The 8,258-nt window shown below is 33.6% G+C and overlaps 1 long non-coding RNA gene across 1 annotated transcript; it reads right to left on the reverse strand.

The window, feature by feature from the left end:
• Window positions 1-4,032: 4,032 nt before the first annotated feature.
• Window positions 4,033-7,961, reverse strand: LOC142609476 (uncharacterized). The gene is made up of 5 exons (XR_012839616.1): window positions 7,834-7,961; window positions 7,086-7,291; window positions 6,888-6,988; window positions 5,697-6,770; window positions 4,033-4,144 (listed from the first exon to the last, which is right to left on the reverse strand). It is a non-coding gene; the product is annotated as an uncharacterized LOC142609476 (long non-coding RNA).
• Window positions 7,962-8,258: the final 297 nt, after the last annotated feature.

Consider the following 8,258-nt stretch of genomic DNA (forward strand, 5'->3'; position numbering starts at 1 on the left):
TAGATGGGTATTAGGGTTAATCAATTTATAATCCTTTTTTTAAGACAAGGGACCCCATCAAGGTATGGGCCAATAGGACCACCCCTGAGGAGCAAACCCTAGATGCCCACATAACCCCATTGAGCAAGCATCGAGTAAATCGTAAAATGCCTAAGCTAGAAGTCAAACCAGAGACTTCTGGGTTTACTATTAGTCCAGGCACTCTCCCATACCGCTGAGGCACCCCAGGTGGGGGCAATTCATAATCTTGAGCCAATTATTGGTTTCCATGGTATCAAAGCCTAATGGAAATAATAAACCCACCACCCCGAATCATATCTGACCATCACCAACAACTCATAAACAACAATTGACCATTGCCAAACACCCACATACCATACCCGACCACTGGTCAATCTAAATCAAACACAATTGAGCACAATCAACCACCACCTGGTTCATCATCATAGTTGTCCTTGTCTTCTACAGACACACTCAAGCCCAATATTAAGAGCCCATACCTCCAATTTCTTTTGACTTCATTACATACATACCACAACTTTCATACCGCAATTCATGCAAGAAAAGATGGTGTTAAAGTCAAATTCATCAGCAAATTTTGAGAAATTTGAAGGGTTGTTTAGTTTAACCAATAATGAAATGTAAAACTTTTCAAAAGTATTCCTGATACAGGTTTTTTGAACCTGAAATCTGCAAAGGTCAAGTTGGAGTTCAACATTATCAAGTGGATCCTCAAAGAGTGCATCAGAAAATTCAGACTGTGGCAGATAAATGAAACAAAAGTAACGTAAAAAATTTAATTACTGAAAATAAAAGCATTGCATCACAGCTAAAATTATAGTTGCTATCTCACCTGCAAAGAATCAAATCTTGAAGAAATGATTGAAACCTTCTATAATCTTGGGTGCATATTCATCCAGTAGGTTTGCTGTGTCAGTCTTCAAAAACCGTACAGATGTGACTAATCTTGAGCACAGCCCAAAAAGGTAGTAAACACCGCTGCCAGCCCACTGGCAAAAGATATTGAATTCATCAATTCAGACAAGAGGAATTTCATTAAATCTGTCCATTATAAAATCAAAATCCATCATTTTCTTCATAAGAAATACTCAAAAGTTATTGGGGATAAATGATCTTACCAGGAATGAAGAGATTCCAAAGTGAAGTCAGCTACTAAGGGCCTGTTTGGTTCCCTATGGGTTTGTATTCATTTTCGATTTTCATTTTCTGTACTCTTTTTCTCCACTCAAGTCTTGTGCACATTTCTTGTTTTCAACTCATTTTCTGTTTGACACCAATTTCAGTCTAGTGTTTGTTTTGCTCAAATTCCTCTTTTTACTGACAAAATCAATGGTCATCCTATCTCCCGCTAGAAACCTTTCATCTCCTTCATCAAACCCAACCACAACTCCAGATCATCACAATCCACCGAAACCCAACCACAACTCCAAAAATTACCATTTCATACCATTCTCCCCCAATATGAAAGTAAATAAATAAATAATTTAAACCTACGAGTGGCAATGCTTACTTAATGTAACACAAGAATACTAGCACAAGTATGTAGCAAACTTACTTCTTGGAATAAACCAGGACAATTGGTAATGTGTTGAGCAAGACACGGAGCAGCAGGTGAACTGGGTGAGGTCACAATGTCAATAAAATAAAAAGTACCCAATTTATCAGCTGCAGATGTGTACTACAATGACATTTTGAGAGTTGATTATTAGGACACGCATCTCATAATAGTCATATGATAAAATCATTATGGTCTTACACAATCTCCCAGAGCTTGGTTTGGTAAATTCAATGAAGTAGTGTTAAAGTTTGGATTGCGACGTTGCCACTCTGAGCACTCTGTGTTTTCTCATACCTCTGATAGAGGAAAGATTTTGTTGATAGTATATGTTGATAATATTATAATAACTGGAGATGACAAGCAAGGTATTAATGATTTGAAAAGATACCTTCAAAACTATTTTCGAACTAAGGATCTGGGTAAACTTCGTTATTGCTTGGGTACTAAGGTAGCACAATCTAAAAAAGGCATTAATTTATCACAAAGGAAGTATGTGTTGGATGTTTTGGAAAAAATTGGCTTGTTAGGATCTAAAACAAAAGAGACTCCTATGGATCCTAATGTCAAATTGTGTGAAGATCAAAGGGACTTGTTATCTAATCCTAAAAGATATCATCATCTAGTTGGTAAACTGAATTATCTCACAATTACTCGCCTAGATATATCATTTGCAACTAGTGTTTTGAGCCAGTTTATGAAAGATCCTCGCCTTCCACAGTGGGAGGCAGTTATTTGCATTGTGAGATATCTTAAAGCACATCCAGGCTGTGGTCTTTTGTATAAAGCTAATGGTCACCTATAGGTAGAAGCCTACACTGATGCTGATTGGGCTGGATCACCGTCGGATAGAAAACCACTACAGGGTATTGCACTTTTCTGGGAGGAAATCTGATTACTTGGAGAAGTAAGAAACAAACTGTTGCTGCCAGGTCAAGTGTAGAGGCTGAGTATAGAGTCATGGCACACACATTATGTGAGCTTATGTGAATTAAGCATTTGCTTAAGGAATTAAGATTTGTTATGAAGCTGCCTATGACTATGCATTCTGATAATCAAGCAGCAATTTACATTGCCTCCAATCCTATGTTCCATGAGCGAACCAAGCATATTGAAATTGATTATCATATTACTTGGGAGAAAGTAGAAGATGGTGTAATTGCTACTCTGTATGTTTCTACAAGAGTCTAGATTGCTAATATGTTTACTAAAGTTTTATGTAAGACTCGTTTGGGTTTATTATGTAACAAGCTAGGATTGTATGATATATACTCTCCAGCTTAAGGGGGAGTGTTATCAATAATAGGGGCAAAACAGTAATATCATGTACTTTATATATAAATAATATTTTATGTGTTAGGGTTGACTTATCAAACCCTAGACACCTTCACTGTAAAAAACTATACCATCATTTTTAAGTTGGTGCAATGAAGTTAGAGATATCTGGACATCTTGAAAACGTGACTGATCCTTAGCTATCTGCTAGGTTGATAACAAGAGTGTATAACCCTCAATACGATATAATGATAGAAAAAGATACATATAGTCAACCATGATTTAGTTGGGATTAAGACTTGATCAAGATGAGTTGAACTGAAATTCCAATAAAATGACATCTGTCAAGTGGTATAAGCCAAATCTAAGGACTACAAGCAAGAAAGCAACCAAAGCTCTTATTCATTATTATTTTCAGTACTATTACGAACATCCTTGTCAAAGTAAATCCCAGCTATCACCATAACACATTCATTTTACAAACTGGCTACAATGGAAAATAGAAGACATTAAGTGTGTGTGTGTTTGATAAAAATTAAAAAACTAGCTTATTTTACTATTCAGCTTATTTTTGCTAATATTCATGGGCCCCACTGCACTTTTTGGTACTATTCATGGATCTCACGGTACTATTTCAGCTAACTTTTATCATTATCTACAGTATTTTTAACAAAAAAATTTTAATTTCAGTAAAATAAGCAAATCCCAAACAGACCCTAAGTGCCCAATTCTAGAAGAAATATTATCAAATAACAAAAGATAGGTTCTTTAATATAATTTTATTACTTATCATAAAAGCGCAATAGGCAATTGTCCAACACTTGAATTTGGGTTCGAATACGCCTTTTAGCCCAAGTCAACCAAAGTAGTTTAGGCCAAAAAACAACGTTATTGCCAATAATCTAGATAATTGGTATCAACCTAGAAGACAAAAAAAACCAATGCATACAATTATTTATGACAATGATGATGAAGACAAAATATTACCATAATAATGTAACCAAAATGTTATTATATAAAAAGTCATATTCTAACAACCTAACACAACGAGAAAAGAAATATGCCACAGGAGAATTTCATGGTATATATTTCCTAGAAGCAATCATTAAAATAAGATGGGCAAAAAAAAACAAAACAAAACAAACAAACAAAAAAGTCATCACCTGGCACAAAAATTCATCGCCTCTTTAATCACCTCTTCAAAGCTATCATCATCAAGCCACCCAAACTTCATAACACGACACAGTAGTTGAATTAGAGATCCGACCACAAAAGGCGCCAACTCAGGATCCTCTACAGGATAAAAGCCAGTTCTAGAAAATTACTCCACAAGATATACATATGCATAAATATCCACAAGCAAACAAGAATATTACAAATATCAAGACAAAGCTGCACAAAAAAACCAATGAATCTCAAACCAACTATAGATGTTTAACCAATTAATCCAGATTGCCCACATGTATTCTTCTTTACTATTCCATCTATGAGATAAGACTATCACATTCACAACAATAATCGACAACACAGTAGATAAATCCAACCATGTAGTTTATTGATTAATGGAACCACACGTTTGAATTCAATCGAATACCTAGGTACTATGCTCACAAATGTGTATTGTGCCCTAAGTGAGAATCATATAACATGTAAAAGAATATGTAATTCTAGCCTATAGAAATCATAAAGTATCAACATTACACAATTGATTTAACAGAATTAGCAAATACAATGAGTGCAATAAAAAATTTTGTGAAAATTAAACCAAATACAATCAAAGTACCAAGATAGAATTATCAGTTTGGGATTCAAATTCGCTAATCGGAACGGCGCTTTCTTACTTGAAAAACGCACAAGCTCTGTATTGAAAATTAAAAAGGAAGCGTTCTGAGAGAGAGAGAGAGAGAGAGAGTATAAATAAACAATGAAGCAGATAGCAAGCTTGTAAGTTTTACGATTACCACCACAAACCACAGAATATATGCTGAAGATGCCCTTATGTTTGACCCCTCTACGTTTTTTTTCTCAAATAAACCCTCACTATTTATTATCATTATGTCGATGAAATAAAAATAAATATATAAAAATTTATATAATTTTATTAAATACATTTTCAAAATGAAATTTATTAAAATATTAAAAATTAGTAAAAAGGATAAACATATCAAAATAAAATAAATTGCTAACTTCTTGTTCTTATGACGCGCATTCAATCTTTAATGGATTTTTTAACGTGCAAACAAAAAAATAAATTAACATTTTTTCTAACTATTTTTTTGTATTCATTATTTAAAAAGATAAAAAAGGAAACACTCAAAAATAAAATTTGAATTATACATAAATCTATTGGTCATATAATTTTACAAAGTAAAAAAGAAAATAAATGTTATTTTGAGGGCATGCTATTTGTTAGTGACTGGAAACTCACACCGTAGATAACATCTAGTTTGGTCAAATTTGGGAGCAAGAGAGGTAAATCAAAATAAAAATTTACTCATGCATATTGCAAAAGATACCATCCGGTCCAAATTATCATGCATATTGCAAAAGATAGAAAAACATAAAGTTATGAGGCTGCAGAAGTCATAAGCACAAATAGGATGATGAACAACAGTAAAATGGAGAACACAACAGTAAAAGACCCAACCAGAAGCCTAGTATGTAGGTTAAGTTCCTCATTGACAGCCAATGCAATGTGTTTTGAATTTGTTACTGTCTCCTCCAATCTTTCAAACTCTTCTTTTGGTTCTGCTTCGAATGATAGTATGTAACACAGATTATAGATGTACATACTCTAATCCAAGAAGCATAAAAAGTAACATGCATCCAAGTAAGAATCACATACCTTTTATAATTTTCTGCTGAAAGCCAACAAGACCATGCTTGTCCAAAGCCAATTGTTCTATTCATTATGTCATCCTGTTTTAAATTAGGCCCAAGCAAGCAATCTCTATTGTTGATGCTGGACATATTAAAAGTTGCAGCCATCTGGTTGACTTTAAAACTCAAACGTTTTACCATGTCTTGTCGTAGATTCATCTCATTTCCAGTTCTGACCAACTCCTTTCAATAGATTTACATTGCTCAAAGAAACCTGCTTCCTCAATTAAAAGATCACATACATATCTATGCTTGCAAATGAATACACAAACATACACACGTACAGGTATTAAAGAAATTTATTAAAATATTAAAAGTTTAGTAAAAAGGTTATACATATCAAAATAAAATAAACAGCTAACTTTGTGTTCATGAAGCTTATTCAATCTTTAAAGGGTTTTGTTGCGTGCAAACAAAAAAGAAAATTTTATATTTTCTCTAACTTTTTTTTTTTGCATCCTTTTTTATAAAAGGAAAAAAAAAACACTCAAAAACAAAATTTAAATTATAGATAAATCTACAAGTCATATAATTCTAGAAAATAAAGTAAACACTTACCAAAAAATATAACTAGGTACGGATTTAGATTAGTTATCTGTTGGTGAATGGAGACTCACACCATATATAACATCTGGTTTGGTAAAATTTCAGAGCAAGAGAGGTAAATTCAAAATAAAAAATTAGTCATGCTTTGTACAATTTCTAATATTAGTATCCAAGACAAATGTCAATGAGTCATGACAAACGAAGAGATCTACCATTCCAGGAACTTCAAATTCATATTCAGTTATTTAGTTTAAGAAGTCTACAGAACCTATTTTCTCAAATTATTCTAATACCAAAAAAATAGATGTTGGTTTTTTAACATGGTTACCCCCTACACTCAAGTTCTGGAGGTCAAGTGTTAAAAATTTGGATGCTTTGGCACAAAACAAAGTGAAAGCTGCCATGCACAGGGATTCAAGGTCGATAAGAGTGCAACAATAGTAATGGTGCAACCTGTAGTTGGGTATCCATTGAGTCCAACTTATCCTGCATACTGCAAGAGATGGAATAACATAAAGTTATGAGGTTGCAGAAGTCATAACTACAAGTAGGATGGTGAACATCAGGAAAAAGGAAAACAAATGGAGACCATATCAGTAAAAGACCCAACCAGAAGCCTAGTATAAAGGTTATGTTTCTCACTGACTGCCAATGCAATGTGTTTTGTACTTGTTACTGTCTCCTCCAATTTTTCAAGATCTTCATCTTGTTCTGCTTTGAAAGATAGTATGCAACTCAGATTACAAATGTATATACTCTAATCCAAGTACCATAAAAAATAACATGTATCCAAGTAAGAATCACATACCATTCATAATTTGCCACCGAAAGCCAACAAGACCATGGTTGTTCAAGCCATTTGTTCTGTTCATGATGTCAAACTGCTTTATATTTAGGCCCAAGCAAGCTACCTCTATTGTTGAAGCTGAACATGTTAAGAGTAGCAGCCATCTGGTTGACTTTGGAACTCAAATTTTTTAACGGGTCCTAAAATCGATTCATCTCTTTCCGGTTCTGTTCATCAGCAGAGGCAAGCTTTAATGAGGATGTCAGGATAATGGTTAGGGTTTTAATGAGGTTGTCAAGATAATGGCTAAGTGATTGAATTCACACCTTCCTAACAACTTAAACTATTGGAAAAAATCAATATTCAACTTAATATCAAAGAAAATGGTCCTAAATTCAAATTCTCTCCACTCAACCTCCCATTTGAAAATTTTCAAAATCCCACAGGTGGGACCTCAAGACGTTGGGCCCACACATTGGGGAGGGGGGGGAAGTGTAAGGATAATGGTTAAGTGATTCTTTTCTATCAATTTAAGTTTTTAAGAGAATCAGTAATTAATCAAAGGACAAGATGAAAACAGTAAAAGAACAATTTGAATCTCATAGAAAAGTAGGTAATTGTTGCTTTATAAAAATTACTTAACTACAATTACATGTTGCACCTATTTGGCTATCATATGATTATAAATTAAAACCAAAAATCCTACGCCACTCAATCTCTAATAAATTTTCAAGACTTTAAATACTTTGGTGATGTCACACTTTAATACCTGATACCAGAAAATATGAATTTTGATGCAATGATGGAGAAACACCACATAACAACCAACGGCAGGAATGCATCATGTAGACAACAACAGCATGTATGCAAGGACATTCGACACAAGCAAGAGATGTCCTGCAGTCCATCAAGAGCTTGGAATTAAAAATTTTGAATACACTTACCAAAGCAAGAAAATAACAAATTCTTTCTCCCTTTCTAAGTATTGGTCATATGCCAATACTTAGAAAAACAAAGTATTTAAAACTGACGCAACATAATATAGAGAAAAACAAAACAGTAATTAATTGGTCCAGAGACAAGAGATCTTCACCGTATCATGTAATTGAATCAATAAAGGTTATTTCACTTTAAAAATCAATTGTCTTAAGTTTTCCAAGTTGCAAAGTTGATTATAAAAATAAAATTAAAAAG

The sequence above is a fragment of the Castanea sativa genome, chromosome 9, assembly GCF_040712315.1.
Source record: "Castanea sativa cultivar Marrone di Chiusa Pesio chromosome 9, ASM4071231v1".
Taxonomy (NCBI): Eukaryota; Viridiplantae; Streptophyta; class Magnoliopsida; order Fagales; family Fagaceae; genus Castanea; species Castanea sativa.